Below are 21,107 nucleotides of genomic sequence, written 5' to 3'. Positions count from 1 at the left end.
TGGACTACTCTTTTACCAACGAATATTGAGATTGACCGTAACGTCCCCACGGCTAAGAGGGCGAGCATGTTTGTTGTAACGGGGATTCGAACCCACAACTTTCGGATTACGAGTCAAATGCCTTAACCACCTGGCCAAGTCAGGCCTACATAAAAGGAAAGAAACTTTTTAATACCCTAAGATAGCCTTTCATTAATCATGAATTTACCTAACTCGTTAAATACTTTTAAGTTTGTTTAAAATGAAGCACAAAAGCTACACAAAGGGCTATCTGTGTTCTGCCCACCATGAGTATAGAAACCCGGTTTCTTGCCAAGTCCGCTGAGACCTGCCGCTGTGCCAATGGGGAGCAAATATTTACAAGAGCGCTAAATATATGTTACAAACTTAAAAATAATTACCAAAACACAGAAAAATTAATGCTCTCACACCTACTTCGTCACTAGTTTTATTTTCCGAAATTAACTACTATTAACTTAGCATAATGATTCTATACGAATCCCTGCACTATATTATTTTGATTTCTGAATAAGTAATTGTATGGACAATATAAAATATGTTAGAAATACAAAGTTTTTAATATAAAATTAGCTTTTGTTTCTGTGTAGTCGTCACTTTATTTCTTTTTTAAAATAAAAAATGTATATTTGTGTGTTTGTTATTTTACGCCATATATAAAACTAGTTAGACACACTAACAAAGTCGAAGCGAATTGAAGGAGAAGGTAACACGCGTCACAGTCTCATTTCCGTCCACAACCACCAATAATCCAGTTCAAGGACAGGTTCGATCTGTCACGTTTAAGTAACACATTACTGATGTTTCATTACTGTATATGACCTAACATATTTATGCAAGCTGAATTTTTAACAACATTAACAATTTCTTTCACGAGTATGACAAGAAAGATAACAAGAGATGAGCCCCAAAATTCTGAAACTTCCAATCAAATTAAATAAATCCGTGTTCAACTTAATTATTAGTTCATACTAATAATATCTGTTGTGCCTATTATGATTACTCAAATGGGATCATTACCTACATTAAATTATCAATGTTAGACCAGTTAACCATCCTAAATTGACTTGTAATAATAATCTTGTTTGCAAAAGATAAAATATTTATTGTTTACAACAGCACCCTCTCTGGACAAAATGTGTCCACTTTGTTTCTGATGGCCCCATTGACTTTTAACTTACTGTTTAAAAAGCTAACTCTGGAAATGAGGTTTGGTAACCGACACAGCCAGTTCTCCTCTAATTATATAATCAGGACAATTTCCCACACACAAAAAAAAAAAAAAACACGTGTTCGTCACATCGCCAAATACATATTTTCATTTAAAGTGATTTTTCTATAACATCTAACACTTTACTCGTAAAGAGTTTACTTGCCATACTGCTGTTACAACACGAAAGAAAATTGTTTAGCCAAACACATTCGTGTTAAATTCATATGAATATATAAATATTATTATCAAAACCTGGTTTTGAAAATATTCATGAACGATAATACATTACGTACACCCTTGTAAAGTTACAATAATGCTAATTTAAAAGCACATATTTTTGAGGTTTGGTCACTTTACACTGGTGGTGATATCAGATATTTTCTCAATACAAGACCAATGAAGGAAATTCAACACGGATAATGCACGAGGAGAATAAAGATGTTGATTACAACGTTGGTCACGTTAATAATTAATCTTGTGATTAACTCTGGAAATATCAGTGGGATCCATATGAACTTCCCCAGTTCTTTAAATACATGTTTCTAAACTATTTATGCACCAAATTGCCTATGGATCAACGACTGTGTTCGTTACATTGTTCCTAATGACATGAGTAACACACAGACAAAAATCAATACTTCAAGTAATCAGTGTTGAGATATTTTACGTATCATGGTAGAGAACTTGTTACCAGCTCTTTACCCGGCGCTGTAACAGTCAAAAATGTAAAATTAATTAACATACAATATGTTGTGAAAAGTATAATAACAAGACATTAATCTGACGATTAATTTGCTTGTTCATAAAACAAAATACGTGTAAAAACTTGTAATAGTAAAAACTAACGATCGCCAAAAATATATTTTGCTTTATTACAAAAACTGACGACACAAAACTAAAAACCTAGTTTTAAACTAAAAGCCGAGTGTTTCTGACCCATTTTATATTGTCCATACAAATACTTGTTCAAAAATTATAAAAAAAGTGCTTAAACTCATAAGTTACACAGCAGACATATTTTTACGAAACCAATTACACGTCTCTTTAAAGCTACGAAGTGGTCCAGATGGCACTCATTCCAACACGTCTAAACACCATATATACATCACACACACGTGCTTGTGATGCGCCTTATTTTAAATATCTGTCACTTCGAAATATAACGCAGACAGAAAACATCTAGAAATGAAAACTCTAAGTCATCACGACTGACTCGCATTTTATGTTTATTGAAACACTGAACAGCTTTGATCAAACTGTTGTTTTCAGCCACATTTTCCGAGATGTTCCCAGTTCACACAATTTGAACAATAAAAAAATATTTCAACAGTTACAGAAACATTCGCAAGAATACTGAAGGTTATCTAAATATATTAATCCCTTTACAGAATGAATAACAGGTTTCGTGTTGTATAAAATTCGTTACTAAAAATTAAGTAAAGAAACGCTACAAAAAATATAGTAATGTTACCTAAAACAAAAACCCTATACTACAGAAAAGAAATATAAATACGTCTATTTGAAGCTATATAAACTAACAGGAAGTTGTATGAGTAAATCAAAGTACGTTGACAGACAGGTACTTACCCGCTTACAAAACTTTAAATTAAATGTCAGATACATAAGCCTATATTTCAACAAAACTTTAGTTAATTTCAAATGACCTCAATCTTCCACAAGTGTGGTTCTCATCTAGAAGTATATCAGCATAAAGTCAGCTTCTTGTCAACTTTCACTTTTAAGACATAAGAATAAACACCAGCTCTTGCTTTCTACCAGACGTGCTGATAAATCGACCAATACCAAGCTCGTGCCCTGGTCCTGTAATATTTTACCAAACACCCCTCCACGGTTCATAGGTCTCCCCTATTCTCACATGTGTTGTGCTCCACTTATGATGCACCACAGAGTTCCACTAGGCTTCACTCACCACTCGTAAAATTCTTCATTAGACGTTCTTGTAGTACTTTTTCACGTAAGGAGCAAGTATACAAATAAAAACTAGCAAACTACGATATTTAGTGGGCATTTTATGGTTTATCGTTTGAAGAATACAATCTCAAAACTGATATCACAACATGAAAACACTAATCAAAGATGGGGTGTATACCAAAGTCTCAAGCGAACACAGGTGTAAGATTACAGTAACAGTCGGCACGAATTTAGTACCAGTACAAGTTTCGTGTTTCAGTCACTTCTAATGAAATACACATGAATCGTTTCATTTTACTCAGCAAACTCTTATACCCGAATACTATCTAAGGTTACACAGATACACCCCTAGTTTCTCATGACTGATTGAACGACAAGCCAAAACCATAAAAAGGCTTGTAAATATAATATCTATTATTTGCTTATAATTTAACGATCATGACTTTTTATTTCGCAGCTTAATCTTGTACTTTTCTGTTCGATTCTATGTTACGTTACACAAGTTGTATGTATATGTAGTGCGCAGTATTCTATCGCTGTCTCTGTCAACACTACACAATATATATATATATATTCAGTATAAGACAACATTTCAAAATACACTAGATTACGCCACTTTCTAATGCTCTCAAATAAACAGATAATTTGTATAACAGATATTCATTAAAATTAATTAAGTTAATGCATGAAAACATTAAACGCATAGACAATATGTACCATAACAGATTGAAAGTAGAACACACAAAAACTCACCTATCTTGTTATTGAGGCTTTGTACCGGTTTTTAATTCGAAGTTTACATACTTGAGTTCTTTAACCCCAAATCATTACTCGTATTCGACAGCATCATAAAAATTAGTTTATACAATCGTAACTGTGAAATATTTGCTCTAAGTCTTCCAGATAGCTAAAGCACTGAATACCCTTATTTTGTACCCTGAATATTTGCATAAAGCCAAACACATTACAGATTGTTCTTAACACTTCAAAACATGGTTTGGTTTAATTTGAATTACGCGCAAAGCTAAACTAGGGTTATCTGTCTCGCCATTTCTAACTTAGTAACGAAAGTCTAGAGGGAAGGCAGCTAGTCTTCACCACCCACTGCCAACTAACTCTCGGACTACTCTTTTACCAATGAATAATGGAATTGACCGTCACTTTATAACGCCTCCACGGCTGAAAGGGCGAGTATGTTTGGTAGGAGGAGGATTCGATCCCATGACCCTCAGTTTCCGAGTCAAACGCCATAAGCACATGGGGATGTTGGACTTTCAAAACATAATAAATAAGCTTTAATAAAACCTTCTTTTAACAATGACTGAAGAATAGGAAGTTTCTATCCCTGACGAGCCCCGAACTTTAAAATGGAACGGATTCTGCCAATCGTTCTTTAGTTTGTTTCTCCGTTTCGTTCAATCTTTTAAAACGTACGCGTATATTTGTTTGCATACATACAGAAATATACATGTATATGTATGTATATATATGATACAGAAACTTCTTGCAATAGTTTACCCAATCACCAAAATAATAACAATAAATAACTCCTTTATTTAAACAACTGGTGTCGAGAACAGGTTTTAGAAAACACACACAGAGAAAACTGTAGTCACCTTTAGAGAAATACTTAACTCGAGTTTCTTAATAATCCTTTCTTTCTCAGAAGTTGATCATTACGTATCTTGAAGGATTTTGGAAAACGCTACCTACTGTTTACAACTTACTTTGACACAGAAGCGAGAGTATCTGGGCCACCCTAAAACACACACAATTAATGTATATCTTGCATAACTCAAGCGTTCTCTAATAAAATGATTTTAAACTTGTCAATGTCATAAAAAAACAGATGCTTACATCAACATTTAACACAAGCAGTGAGTTTCACCGCTATCTAAGATTAAGGAATGCCAAGAGTAGTAATTACAGTTTCAAGCCTGATGACGTTAACAATCAGAATGAAGTTGCAACTATTATCTCTCTGTATTAGTGCTCGGTCTCTAAGCTTTCTCAACAATCACTTGATCAAAAAGATAACGTTACACCGGAAGTCGGCCAATCACACGACTTACTAAGCCCCGTTTCGACAGAACCAGCTTGATACGTGCTAGAGACAAGAACGCCAAGTGAGAACCAATTTATATTGTCGAGACAGAAAGAGTGAATAACATAACTGTAATCTAAGCTCAGCACATTCATCTATCAAGGGTCAACACTCCAGAAATACAGATACACAGAGATCAAATATATATATATATATATATATATATATGCGTATTAAATACATGCGGGCAGATTAAAATAAAAATGTAAATACAATTATAGATAACTGGTGATTAATATATACACACACACACATTGAAGTAAGTATCCAGGAAATCGACACTAATATAGCACACATACACAAACATGCATACCATAAAGAACAAGCTTATACACTTGAGTGAAAAACATAACTATCCCCTTTTTGTTCACTCGCAAAGACTAAATTAAGTTTAAAACAATTTCAAACTTTTCTTCTTGTTCCTCTCGAGAATATGAGGAAAGTTTGTTGTTTTGTTTCAAGAAAAGATAGGTAAAGCATACGATACCAAGAAGCTGAACTAGTTTAATGTGTTGTTGTTATCTGCGCATATGGAAATAAAATAAAAACAAATGTGCATGTATTGTTGAGCTACTTTTTCTGCGTTGTTTAGTTTAACCAAGAGTACGAAACTTTGTTGTTGTTATAAAAGTATATGGTAAATATCTGGATATCTATATTTCCATACGCCATAACACAGTTACATAAATATCTGGATATCTATATTTCCATACGCCATAACACAGTTACATTCACTTACTTCACAGTACTGTGAATATATTATTCCCAGTAGTGCTTCAATCGAAATATTTTTTACATAATTCAGGAACAATAAATGAATACACTTTCCACTGATCTTACTCCTATATGATTCTTCCTTGCAAACGTTGCATAGTCTAGTAGTAAAGATTCGATTGGATACTAGACAAGGTTTTCTTAAGAATAACATTCGAGCACAGTCGTACAGTGTTAAAACAAACATTATTCATAGATTTTGCTCAGACAAGTTAACTAGTTGATTGATTTTGAATATGATGAACCAAGAAGGGTAAAAGATATTTAATACAATGGATGTTTTAGTGAAACAAAAGACAACGTAATTTATACACACTTGGTTGACAATAAGTTCCACGCCTACGTGTACAGTGGCGACATCTATTGTACCAGTATAAACTATATAATTAACGGTTGCCTAACACAATATAAAACACCGAATATTTTTAAATAAATTCTTTACACCTAAAGCAAAACTAAATTAAAGGTCTATATGTTTAAATATTTGTCACAGATTTTTTTGTGCAAATCTAAGTTGCTGTTTACTGGAAGTCAAAATTTCTCTCATTTGTTAAAATATCAAAACAAATTCTGCTTTGCACCTAATATAATATTTTTGTTCGTTTAATTTCAATGAATTTTTATTAATTTTTCACTAGATGACCAGACTCAGCATGTGTTAATTATTTTAACTACAAGTCTTATCTTTTCAAACACGTGTTAAAGTCAATAAAACAATGTTTGTTTGTGTTATACGAAAGCCATATTGGGTTATCCGCTGTGTCCACCGCGGGAAATCGAGCCCGGAATTTTAGTGTTGAAGCACATAAATTTACCGCTATTCCACCGGGGAACATAACAATATTAAACTGTGTAAAAAAAACACATTTCACTTAAGTATAAAAATAAAATATTATAAATAACTTCTTTCTTTTTTATTATTGCGTTTAAGTTTTACAAAAGATTTAATCGGTTGTACAGAATATAAACAAAACTTTTACTCTGTAAAACCAATAAGTCCTTTCGAGAAATATCACTTGTGTTCAATAAAGTTGCTTTGCAAGAATAACAAGAAGATAACACTAGTAATGAACTTAGCACTGCTTTATCACAGATGTTAAAATAAACAAAACGCTCAAGCAGGCTAGTAAATCATATTTGACGCATGTGCAAAAAGTCTTTTCATACACAAGGAAGAGCCCAAGAGTTGGCGGTGGGTGGTGATGACTAGCTGCCTTCCCTCTAGTCTTACACTGCTAAATTAGGGACGGCTAGCACAGATAGCCCTTGAGTAGCTTTGTGCGAAATTCCAAAAACAAACAAACAAACATACACAAGGAAGATTGAAAATAAAAAGTTCGTTAACAAAGTTATGCGAGGCCGACCACAACACTTTCCAATGTTTAATTTTTATTGTCAACCAATCAAATTATTCACAACAGATAATTCACCAAACTTTATCTTTCTTATTTTTTAATCCTCTGGATACAATCCACCGTAAACCTAAAACGGCACTGCATCTGTTATACTCTCGTTTTATGTAAACTTCACGAAAATGACTAAAATGGTGATTTTTTTTAACAGTTTACCTGTGTCAAAAATTATATTAAATCACCCACATCCTTCAGTTTTTAAATATTGAAATAACAGTCTTTTGACCCTTTCCTGGTCGAGTAATTAACAACATAACTTCCTTCCTGAGCAAACTGTTTTAATATAGACTGACAAACACGTTTTTGTGGCTTTGGGTTTTAAGTTCACAGAAAACTAATTTGTATTCAAATAACACAAGCCGGAAGAAAGTTTACACTGTTTACAATACACAGACTGTAGTTCCTAACAACATCCTATACAATGAACATCAAACTATGCTACAGTTGGGGTGACGTCACATTAATCCTGCTGAAACAATTAAAAATTTGAAAAAGCCTTTTTTTTTTTTTTTTTTTACATGTTGTTACCGTGGTTACATACAAGCATACAAACGGGTGACAAAGATATCATACATCGATAATGAGACCTTGAAACGTTCGTTTCTATGTCGTTATACTATACCTTAGATCTGTTTCATAGTGCATACAATGCACACACACACGCGTTTGTGTGAAATGTAAGATTGGAGTTTTTTCTAACTTATACACACACACACATATCTGGTATTTGTATTTTCAACCTGAATGGTATCTTACGTGTAGATTGACTAAGCGGCTGCATCGCATACTCCTAGCTCCAAGATTCATTTATATGGCTGTCCTTAATTCCGAACTATCAACTAGCGCGTGCGCAGCCAGTCAGAAGCACCCGCCGCCAATAGAGGTTTGTTCCATTCCTTGAATCAAATGATTGAAGTGACTACCGCTTTTATAAAGCACTCACAGCGAGCTGTTTGTGTGAAGTGCACTCAGCAACATGACACCTGGACATTGCACTCCGTTGCTAAGAGCCCTCTACAGTCTACATACACAATCAGCTTACCTTTTTTCAATACTGCAGTCTTCTAAAGCTTCAGTGTCTAGGTCTGAATACTCCAGTATGCACCGATTCATTTAATTCAAAAATTACACAGAGAAATATGTAAAATACATAAGACGAGGGCTACAACATCTATTGTTCGTAGGCAAGGGCGGGTAGGGTGTTCGACAACACCCTCTTAGTTCCAACCAGTAGCGTAAATACTCTCCTGTGAGAGCAGGGGGGCGCAAAGAGGTTGAAAGACTTAATGAGAAGAATAAATGTAGGCCAGGCAATTACTTTTTATTCATTGGAGCATCTTTTGTAGATACGCCACTGACTACACCCTGTATACAAGATATCTAAAAGGCTTAAAATACACCATATTCCATCAAAACATGACATTTTCACTGAAAACATGTTTTCAAGAGGTATGCTTCCAACCTCCTTACTGTTCATTTCTTTTTACCTCCAAAAGCAACATCCCCAATTACAGATTTCTGCCTACATCCCTATATTTCAAGAGGAAAGATTTTTTATTTATTAGAATAAACCAAAGTTACTTCAAATGATACATTTTTTCATTAGAAAATAGTAATATTCTATCAAGATTCACAAAGTTTACATAATTTCTTTTTTTAAAAAAAAAGAAAGCCACAAAAGTACTAATAAAAACCAATATTATGCTTTCAGTTTACGCAAGCACAAACATTTAATTATATATTATTCCTATCGAGAAAGTGAAGCGTCAAAAGTGATACGAAAGAAAAAACTGTTACGAACTGGTATAAAACTTCAATAACGTCAACAAGTATAGAATTATAATAGCTGGTAAAGATAACTGAAAGAAATTAGCGATTAACTGAAATACTACCAATATATTATACACGTAATTTGGTTCAATAACGGATATGTATATATCTACACGTACCCACGCGTATATACAATAGTTTTATCCAGGAATTGGTTAATAATCGGTGGAGGGACTTTTTTTTTTAATTAATAATAATGCGAGCGTATTTCTTCACGTTAACATAACTAATTATTTAACACCAATACTTCGTAAATACAGTTATACCTATAATGACTACCATTACGTTGCTTCGCACGCATCATGTATATTTTACACTCAATGGACAAACAAAAATTTATAAGCATAATAAAGTTATTTTTCTTTCTGTTTACTATTATGTTAGCAATGCGATTCCATACACAAGTACATACGTATATATACATATTCTGTATTGTATTTTCACATCAAAATAATCGTGTACATTGAAAATTAAAGTCGAAATATCCATATTCACACACACACACACACACACACACATAATTAAAAGTTGCAGAGACATAAATATGCATCACGTTCGAAAGTAACGTAGGGTAACTTTCTTCACAAACTTCTGTTTTACATTAAAGTCAAAAACAGTTTTCGGTGAGATTTTTTCACCAGTTCTCCGAAGGTGAAGTAACAACAAACCCTTGTTGCCTTTCTATTAATATAGCAGGTTACGTTAATCAACGTTAACATATGATTATCGTATATACATAATGATGACGATGCATTTTTAACTAAACTGTACGTATGTGTGCTCATACAATCATCAGCGAGGCACAGCTATCAAGCCTGGTTCCTTCCAAGGATAAGACGTATATTAGTTACTTCACTACTACTAGATGGCGCTACTAAACTTTGGCACTATGCCAGCTAACTTTTTTTTCTTTTTGGTTGTTGTTTACAATAGTAATTTATTATCCAGATTGTATGTTAGCAGTTGAAACAATCGTAACTCGTTCACGTACTGAAGAAAGCGACAAAAAATACATTAGATCTTCACTGAAAATTCAGCAATTAAACATGAAATACTTTTCTAAGAATAGTTTTTTGAACGTGATTTTACTTTCTTTATTCACACATACTATAAAGCATTGTATAATAATATAAGAACTGAAACAAATAATGCCCCTTAAACAAGAGTAAAAAAAACTCGTAAACAACATAACCGTGCAAAATAATCTAATTATGGAAATATTTAGGATAAATCTTATATCTCAGAAGTTAATACATTGTTTAGGAATCATAATCAGATACGTTGCTAGATAGAACATGTGTACAAATACGAATATACGTATATATATTTTTGAAAAGGTTCAGTAACATACAATAAGGTCGCTAACACTGAAAAAGGAACGATTTTCACTGCTTTCATCATGAATATATTATCAACCACGTTATTCAAGCGAGTATTAGCTGTTCTTCCTGCAAAATTTCTTATAACATCAGTCGAGAAGCAATTTATAACAGAATCATGCTGAGCTTTAACGAATTATTACACTAAAAGAATCACCAGTCCTCCTGCGTCAGGCTATTGGGCCTGCGGCCTTTTCTGAAATTGTCTGATATTCTAACAACAATGTACTCACTACTTGACATTTAATGATGTTTATCATCCATGAGAAAAATGATTTTATCACATTACATAAGAGTACATTTTATTGAAGTATTTATTCGTAGACGTAATTACCAACGAAAGAACCTTGCAGCGCTCGTGAGGTTTTCAATAAATAAAAACATTTTTTTAAGTTTGTTTTTGATTGTTTTATATTTGAAACTTAATAATTTTTGTAATTTCTATTGGGTAAATCTGAAACGCACTCAGTTTTGTTTATAATTTTGATGGGTTAAATGTGAAACATATCGTTCTTGTGAAAATTTCAACTGTTTTATTTATTGCTCACCGACAAAAATATAACCTTGTTATAATAATATTACTCAGTTATGATTGGTGTTTGATTGGTAAGGTAATTTCCGTGATCCTAGTTTTGGACGTATACATAGTATGCCTCATTTTAATAAGATATATACAAATAATAATGGGAAACTGTACAATTTCTAAAAGTAGCATAAAACAAATATTATACAACTTTATGGTGACATACTATACGTTTAATGTTTGTTATAGTCAGTTTATACACTTTCATTATAACTTAAAGCTCTTGAACCTTAGTGTTGGGTGTCATATCAATATGATTCTGTTCCCACGACTAGTAATTATATCATGACTATTCTTAATACACACATATTTGGAATAATCACGGTACAGTTATCAGTAGTGAAAATGTATCACGGTGTTATGTGTATAGGATTTTGAAATCAAGCATAAAGCTACACAATAGGCGATCTGCGCTCTTTCCACCACGGGTATCGAAACCCTGTTTCTAGCGTTGTCAGCCCGCTATTGAGGGACGTATAATGTACGCCGTACGATGTATTTTTGAGTAACTGCTACATATAAGTACAAAAAGACAAAAACAGAATGAACATATTCTATATATAGATACATTTACAAATTCTATATTATTATAATGTAAGTCTACTACAATATATACAATGTGCAATCCAAGAATTATCGTCGATGTCTACTTCATCTTAAAGATTGATGAATTTCTTACAATTGAATATGCATTTTTTTTAACGAGCCCCTATTTCGAGAAATCGAGTAAAATATGTCTACTATCCAACTAATCATTTTCCTTAGTTTTACGAGCTCTCTTATGGCATTCCAAAAGCTGGAATACTATTTTATGGATGTACAGATATTTTCTATAAAATAAAAATATTATATCAGTTTCATTTAATAAATTTTAAGACGTACAACTGATAAACTACAGACGATTATTTTCCCCTCCAGATACACACATATAACTCCTTAATTTTACGCTACAGCTTATTTGTCGATGATCAAATATTTCTAAAAGATTTTTTTCGTGTGACAACTAGGTAGCCCGGACACTAAGTCACGCGTGGTTTGACTCACCTTTGTGCACGTTGAAACACGATATAAACTCCAAGATACATCCATCCCTTTAAAAATATTTAAAATACAACGGAAATGATGACACCGGGAAACACAGAAGTACATATACATAACACCATGAAAGAATACAGGAAATTCAGCATGTCAACACAGGAAATGGAAGGATATACAAACAACTATTTGTATTGTCACTCATATGAATACAACGGAATTGAAACCGCGGACGAGAGTCACGTCGTTTTGACTATTTCGAACACGTCACACGTTATAAGTTATCTGCTAACAAACGCTAAATTATAAAACATTTTCCAGACACTTAAAAACATGTATTTAGTTACTTAAAAAGCTTTAAATAACAAAGTTACTTGGGAGACTGAATGGACATTTCATAATCAATACAGAGTCTCCATCTACATGTTATTTGATTAACTTTGATTCAAGTCCCAACATCTCAAAAACTCGTAATGGAATGCAAGTGTTTTTGTAAAATGCTTGTAGACCAGTCTAACTTTCAAAAATATTATTCAAGCCTAATTGTATACGACAGAACAAAATAAATTCCACAGTGTCGATCTCTGTTTCCTCCAGAAAAGTCGAGACACGCTTTGTAAACACAATCAGTTGGTAAAGTTTATATTTCATTCTTTAAAAACTAAGGTCACCGATATTCAAAACAACTTTGTTTGTTTGTTTTGAATTTCGCACAAAGCTATTCGAGGGCTATCTGCGCTAGCCATCCCTAATTTAGAGGGAAGGCAGCTACTCATCATCACCCACCGCCAACTCTTGGGCTGCTCTTTTACCAACGAATAGTGACCTTAACATTATAACGCCCATACGGCTCAAAGGGCGAGCATGCTTGGTGCGACGGGGATTCGAACCCGCGACCCTCAAATTACGAGTCGAACACCTTAACCCACCTGGCCATGCCAGGCCTACATTTATAATATCGGTAGAATAAATTATAACTTATATCACTCATAACCACATTACAAATATATACAATTAAATACGTTTTAGTGATAATGTTCTTTGGTGCATAAAAAACAATGTGAGAAATTTCTGTAAGTGTACCTTCTTTATGTGAAAAGAAAAATACATTTATGAATTAATACGAAAACGTTTCAAACTGCGAGCATCTCCCAACACGTTCTGCATATTATCTTAAACGGATATACTTACTGTCTACTCCATAGTGTAAAGTACCATATCGCGAAAATAGCACTCCTCGCTCTATACTCTGATACCCTTTCTTATTGTTACGTACGTTAGAGTTAAATCAATTGTAATGTTTAACTTTTGCTTAGCAAATTCCATTTAAACGTAACATTGTAAATTACCCAAGAACAACAAGGTTTGAGTTTATTAATTTAATGTGTGTGTAGTTTAGGAGGCGTATGGGTATTTAGTCCGTAAAACGTTTTACACACTGTTAACTCGAACAAGTAATAATAATTAATCTTATACAGAAGCTTCATTCTACTCTCTCGCGCGGTATTATTTTTAAAATATCTCAACCCTTGAAACCTTGTGAAGTAGCTTTCATATCATTACGAGTACTGTCACACGTATCGATTTATGAAGGTCAAACAGGATGTTACCGACAAAAAATTAAAGTACACATTCACGTGCTACTTAATGTCATTCATCCCTACTGTCTCTCTTTTCATAATATCGCTTTCTTTATGAAGGCATCTCTTTACAATGCGGTTTTCTTCTGAATGTTTTACGCACAAATTTACACTATAACGTTCATAATGTCATAACATTTTTATTATGCAACTTGTTTCTTTCAAAGTCTCTTCTACAAACACAGGTTTGTTACATATAACAGGTTCGTGTGAAAGAGACCTTTCACAACATGCCACCACTTTTTTAAAATACACACATGTTAACAATAATTTATCGTTATTTATAAGTGGCAATGTGCGAGTACAGAGTTGCATCTATTGAATCTGTGGTGTTCGCTGGAGGACATAATAGGGTTTACAATTTTTTTTTTTATCAAAGACTAAGCAATTTTCAAGTTATCTCCTGATCTCAAATCGATTAATGTTTCGCTCTTAACACAAATTTGGAAACAACTTTATTCTGGTGGACATTCATCATAATTTCAGCAAAAAAAAGTAACTTGTGATATAAAATTGATAAAATACAATATCTTGTTTGTCAACCTCAAGATCGACACAATTATATATTTTAAACTATTCGAATAACAGAAAAATAAAAACACTTCGCATAAATATCGTAAAAACAAAACATACTTGTATAATCGTAATTATTTAAAACCAAGAACGTACTTCAGATACGTACTGTTACCTACATGAATAACTCCTACAAATATTTGTGTTTTAATCTGCTGTGTTACGTTCAATAATTTTACCTATTTTTCACAAAAATCTCAGTCTTTCACCAAGAACTGCTGTTCCATGGTATTTTCATTTAATACAGCTGGTTCCACTTATTTTAATTATTTTTTGACAACCTTTAAACTTGTCGGTAAATATTTCTCGTGAATGAAAATCACTCTGAGTTTACTAAAGCAATTTTCTTTAGTTCCCACAAATAACAAATACAATTTCAGATTGTTGTATTCTAATTTAAAACTATTTATTAATTTTGAACACTGTGCCTCAAATCGTCAACACATCAATATATTTTGAGTTATACACAGATGTTTGTAAGTTGCAAATTAATGCATTAATTCCCTGTTTCCATTTCACACTAATGTTAAAACATCCATCATATTTTTCAAAGTTTGAACATCAAAAGACAACTTTCAACTCCGTGTTTCTGAATTTATATTAATAAGGGTAATGCACGCATGCTAATAAAGGAACAGGAAAAGTGGGCAATTTTACAAGCTGCTTTGAATGACTGTGTAGCATTTAAAATAGTTTTATAATACAAAGTGATCCAATATTATCATTCTTATTTTACAATAATTAAATAACTAAAGAAATACAATTACGCAGTTTTCAACATCTTGAATCTTAACTCAATTTTTATTGTTATGCTTTTTTTTCACCCCAGTGAGTACTGTTGCCACGTAAAATGGAAATCACACAAGAAAAGACTCAATGAGATGGACTGGAAGGCTAATTCCACGGTTTCCGCATTCACCAAACATTGCTTAAATCGACTTCTTTATTTTGGGGGTAAGTTAAGGACATCGTGTATCGCACATCTAAAACAAACATCACGGAGCTAAAGACCAGCATAACAGACGTAACTTACTGTAGGTATTTTGCAGCGGATGTGCATGGAAACTGATATCGGTTGGACATGTGCTGAGAGCCACTAATGATACACATGGAAATCTACTAACATATCAATAAAAGCTGTTTGAGTTGGGTTACAAGATGTTTTTTTGAAAACTGCATGTTTATATTTTTAATGCTACATAATAATTGTTAAAATAGGAAAGATAATTTTTGGCCGCCTTGTATTTTGGTTTCCGTATAAATAAAAATTTGTGTAATAAAAAATAATTCAAAGCTGTATATTTCAATACATGTATACAGTGTTACTGATTAAAATTTCATAGTTTAAAAATATACTTTAACATAATAAACATTCTGTAATTATTTGTTGCAAATTTAGTTGATAATTTTGATCACATGGTTCACGGTTTTACTTTGTGAAAGGATCAGGTGAAAGCATGTTTTCCCCAGCAAAGTACTGTTGAAAATTGTTTGCTGTAGTGGTTAAAAAACAAACAAACAAACAACAACAAAAAAGACACAAAGCTTTCAAATATGATTTAAGCTTTTACAGAATATACAGTTTGGAAAACCTGCTACAAACCTACTGTAAATTAATTTGTTTAGTGTTATAAAGTTGTTCTATCGCAGGGAAGGGGATATTTTAAATTATTTGGTGAAAATAATTCACAGGCCGGTCTACTGTAACAATAAAAAAATTGTTCATTTCTCCTTAATGTTTCTACAAGCTTAAACACTGATAATTTGTAGGCCACATTTAAAGACACGATAACCGTACTACGCTAACGTAAAAATAAACTACTTGTACAACTTCTCTGCTTTATTAATAAAAGTTTTAATACCCATACCAGCTGTCCTGAGATACATTTGTACTAAAGCGGGTTTCTCATCATCACGGTCCACAGCTGATTGATGAAGTAACTGAAAACCAAGACACTAATTCGCCGATAGCTGGAACAAAAATACTCTACTGACTAGAAATAACTCTATCTACTAGCGAATCTACAAAAGATGTCCCGAATTGTATAAAATGTAATTAGGCCCCCTACATTTATTCCTCTTGTATGCGATTCTTAAATCAATCAATCCATTTGAGCTTCTTTAAGGTCTCTCCCTTCCTCACAATTACAGGGTCATAGTTACGTCAATATTTCTTATTTGAAATTCGTACTTATACGTTTTCAATTTATTAGAAAAATCTGAAGTACATTTCTTCAAATTTCTAGGCCTACTTTATTAAGCTTTTTGATATTAATGTCACGCGCCCTCTAGCTAACATCTAAATTACAACATTAAAAAATATGCAACTAAAAGCAATTTTGTTAAGAGTTCAAAAAATATAACCATAGTACTTCATAAATTGTCAACTAGTTACAAGCAGTAGGTTTAATTTTAACAGTTAAAATGCGTTGAGACGAACATAAAATTTCTGTTGCACCTATTTTGATAAAGTCAGGGGTGAAATTCCCAAAAAAAAATAGAAGTAGAGATACTCAGCGAGGTGAAGTAGGTCTGTTTTTGAAAAAGAAAAAATTACGCGTAAAAATAAAAGCGGCAATTTCAGTGTCAATGAATACCGACAGAATTTATCCCTGGATATAGTATGTGTTTTTTGTTGTTTTTTTTACACACTTGTGACACTGTGACACGAGTCGGCTGTAAATACAAAAGCAGAGTTGAAAGTGTGATACATAATACCAAACAATTATATTAAAGGTATGAGTAGTTTATCTAAACATCTTCATATCTGTTGATTAGCCAAGTAGTTTACACTTTACAGTCATGAAAGTTCTAACTTTGATCTCACCTCAAATCCTTTTAATGTCTAAACAAACAACTCTACAAAGTAAATGGACTCGGCCTAACCATTTTGCTACACTTCATTCAGTTCAATAAAGTTATGTGTACCCTTGTGCATCCCAAGAAAAGTACACACGGAGAGGTGGAACATTTACACAATTCTATAACTTTATAACTCCGTGGTTAAAAGCTTCTTTCTATATACAATGGGATTCGTGTTTATTTTAACGCTGACGTTAACGCAACTGTTGAAGTAATCAATAAAAAACACGCCCACATGTTTAAACGATCCAACTACATTACAGCTAATTTAATATGCAATATAAAGGCGGTTTAGGAATGAATGTGATAGTTTTTGCTTCTACGTATATAACTGACAATCTAATATACATTCAAAAAATTCCAAACCAAAACCGATGTGTGTGTGTGTGTGTGTCTGTCTGTGTATTGGTTTTATACAGGGACGATAGAAAAAAAATAAAAAATCCGCTCCCATAAAAAATATAATTAAAAAGTAAATAAATAATATGTTGGATCCTTCATTACATACAGCAAGATTTATTTATAAATGATATGTACCCTAACGGGAATATAACACTTCTGATACATGTTTTAACACAATGTATAACACAATGCCCAATTAACTAACTGCTTTTTCCTAAGTATTGTTGTGACTGGTAACTCGTTTTTATCGTTCTGGTATATTTATATAATTTTTAATACAATAAGGATCAAATAAAAGATTCAAAGTTAATGAAGATAAAAAAAATATTTTGCTAATAAATTAAAATAACTGGGTGTGTGCAAAATGATTAATCTTTACCAACTTTCTTATCAAAACAAACCAATATCACACTACACTAAAATCAACTTATGTTTGAAAGTAGTAAACATTTATGTACACAGTTTAGTACTGTAGTTTATATGGTGTCTTTCACATGTTCACCAAATTTTACAGAAATGCTTACAAAACCAGAAGAAGCAAACTTATAATGCAGGTGATTTGTTTTAATATGATAATAATTTAACAAATAAAGAAACCTACTAACATACTAGAAAAATCTCTCAATAGCAAAATACATAGATCAAAGTCTACTATTCCCCAATAACAACAATTGCTACCTGATGCAAAACTTTCATCTCCTTTCAACCCAAAAACATAAAATTTTAACATTTCAAAGGAAATTCCTCATTAACTGTACCATATAACTAACATACATTAACTTATAAAATTGAATGACCAATTAAGTAAGTAGCCAAATATAAAACAATAACTAGCACTGATCAACCTTAATACTTCACTTACTCTCATGTTTATAATGTATTCTTGTTTTTAAATAACGTGCAAAGTCTCTCTGCCATTAACATTCCCAAACATTCTAGGTATTCTAAGGCTGAGTTTATTCTTTCTAATTCTAGTGTCATCATGTTAGCAGCTCCCATTATCAAACAACTAAATTAAAACTGAAAATACAGCTTAACACAGTATTTAAAGTCATTCTATCAACACACATGTACACTACAACGTCACTGTACAAATATCCAACAAACTGAGTAAAAAAAATAAACGTTTACACCAAAGCTTATCTATCATCTATAGGGTTAAGTTTGTATTTTCAACCATTTACAATTAACTGTAAACAAATCCACAGAAATTTTCAAAAATCTACATCAAGTAATTCTTAATTCTTCTACACCCCAGAGTAAACATGTCAAACTACACACTTTTAACATATTAAATCTTTAGAGCTGATATCATTTCAGTAACCTGTCTCTGAACTCCTTTCAATAAGTGAACTTTACTGTAGCAGAGGGACCAGAACTACAATAAATGCTTCTAATTAAGTCTCCCTCATCTTCTATGGTTATACACTTTTCTCACTTTTAAAATAAATATTCATAAAAACAGAACCCTAATCTTCTGTGGCTATCTCTGATGAACTAAACAATATTTTACCTTTTCTTTTTGTTCAGTATTGTTAATTCCTATAAATATATATATATATATTTTTTACCACAGCTACACAAACAACACTTAATGCATTTTTACTCAGTCATGATGACTGTCCAGGTCTTTCTAAATAAAATAAACACTTAACAATAGCATGACTCTTACTCAAAACTTAATAACATTAATACAGTAAGGAATAAAATATATATATATATATAGATGAAATGGCTAATCAAACATATATTTAACTAGTTCATTTTCTCAACAGGGTTAAGACAAAATTCATTCAATAATGTTGATTAAAGATGCATTTATTAGTATATTCCAAAAACAATTAAAAGTAAAGAATAATGTATATGTGATATATCCAGTGATAATGAGGCCTTCTGACCAATACCAGGGATCATTACATTAACTGAGATATCACAGATACAGCAATTGTTGATATGGCACTAATGTTAACAAATAACACAAATAAAACAGTTAATGTTTTGGACTACCATAATTCCTCAAAACTACTGTCAGGGAACTTTAATAATTCTCAAGGATGGTAGCTCAAAAAATTTAACTACACTAATAAATACATCTTTTACCAGCAATATTTAATCAATTTGTTTTTATATCAATATCCACTGCTGTAACAATTTCTATCAACTGTTTAACTGTAAAAATCAATGGTGTTTCTTCAAAGTTAAGCTCTCACCACACATGTAGACAAACTAAACCATAGCTTGACCACTACCTTAATTTGAATTATGTCTGAATTTTCCACATTTAAACTTCTCTTCTACCTTTAGTCTTTACTGTGTTTTAATGGAAGGAAAAAAATCAGCTAAAATTATGGATTCAAAGCTTTTAACAATTTTATAAAACCATGAAACATTCTCATTTCATATAAAAAAAACTGACTAAAAATGTCATTGTCCTTTTGGATAAGACAAGTATTCTTAACAGAATTAGATGTTCCTTGCATTTTAGAATTTTTTTAACACCACTGTTCAAAAAAGCAATCCAAATCATTAACATACAAAATGAATAGTAAAGGTCCCAAGATGTAACTCGCAGAAATCCTATTAGTTGCATTCTCTCAGTAAATAAAATAAAAATACACCTATTATAATATTTGTTTTCCATCACTAAGTCAATTTGAAATCAATTTCATAATTTCTCAAATAATCCTATAAACAATTTCTTATCAGACATCTTACCAGAAGCTTTCTGAAAATGAAGGTAAATGCTGTAACATTAACAAGAATCACCTCTCCCAAACAAAATAAGGCTTTATAAAGAAGTTACAATACATTCAGTTAGGAACAAAAACTTTCTAAAACAATGCTGAAATCAATAATTGTGTACCAACTTTCCTTGTGATTTTCTGAATGACTTTTCACAACAGTTTCCAAAACCTTGCTAACAAACAGAAGTCAAACAACATATACTTCACATAGGCCTATTCCTTCTCATATCTCCCAAAACCCTTTATTTTAAATACAAATCAAAATAACATTCTTCAAATTAACAGTAATTTCTCCAGAGTTAAGAGAGTTCTGAAAAATAGCAATTAACTTCCACCACTATCAAGCTAAACTTCTACAAAGTTACATTTGACAAACCTTGTCAGAACCTTTATTCTCAAAAAGCTTTTTTTCAAAAAGACTTCAACATCAGTGGAATTAACATAAAAAAACCATACACATCTATAAAAACAAAAAGTCAAGTTAAAAATCTCTTCTTTGCCTTCATCACCAAACACAATGTTTTGATACAATACGTAAAATATAAAACTATAATATAATGGTAATTAATACAGCTTTGTTAGATTTAGAGAAATATTTTAATATTC

General features: G+C 32.1%; 1 protein-coding gene across 6 annotated transcripts in view; it reads right to left on the bottom strand.

Annotated features, from left to right (window-relative positions):
- Nucleotides 1-21,107, bottom strand: part of LOC143241135 (membrane-associated guanylate kinase, WW and PDZ domain-containing protein 1-like) — a 120,058-nt gene that overhangs the window by 89,701 nt on the left and 9,250 nt on the right. The window contains exon 1 of one of the 6 annotated variants that reach the window (XM_076484746.1): nucleotides 12,290-12,411. The exons of 3 other annotated variants lie outside the window; for them this stretch is intronic. The gene's annotated coding sequence lies outside the window, so the exon portion shown is untranslated. Of the gene's footprint in view, nucleotides 1-2,818; nucleotides 3,033-12,289; nucleotides 12,412-21,107 lie in introns of those variants that run through there. 2 more of the 6 variants (XM_076484747.1, XM_076484745.1) reach the window with 2 other exon arrangements.

Source organism: Tachypleus tridentatus, chromosome 13 (genome assembly GCF_004210375.1).
Source record: "Tachypleus tridentatus isolate NWPU-2018 chromosome 13, ASM421037v1, whole genome shotgun sequence".
Classification (NCBI taxonomy): Eukaryota; Metazoa; Arthropoda; class Merostomata; order Xiphosura; family Limulidae; genus Tachypleus; species Tachypleus tridentatus.
Note: the sequence above shows the minus strand (reverse complement) of the source record. Positions and strands in the feature narration are given on the sequence as shown.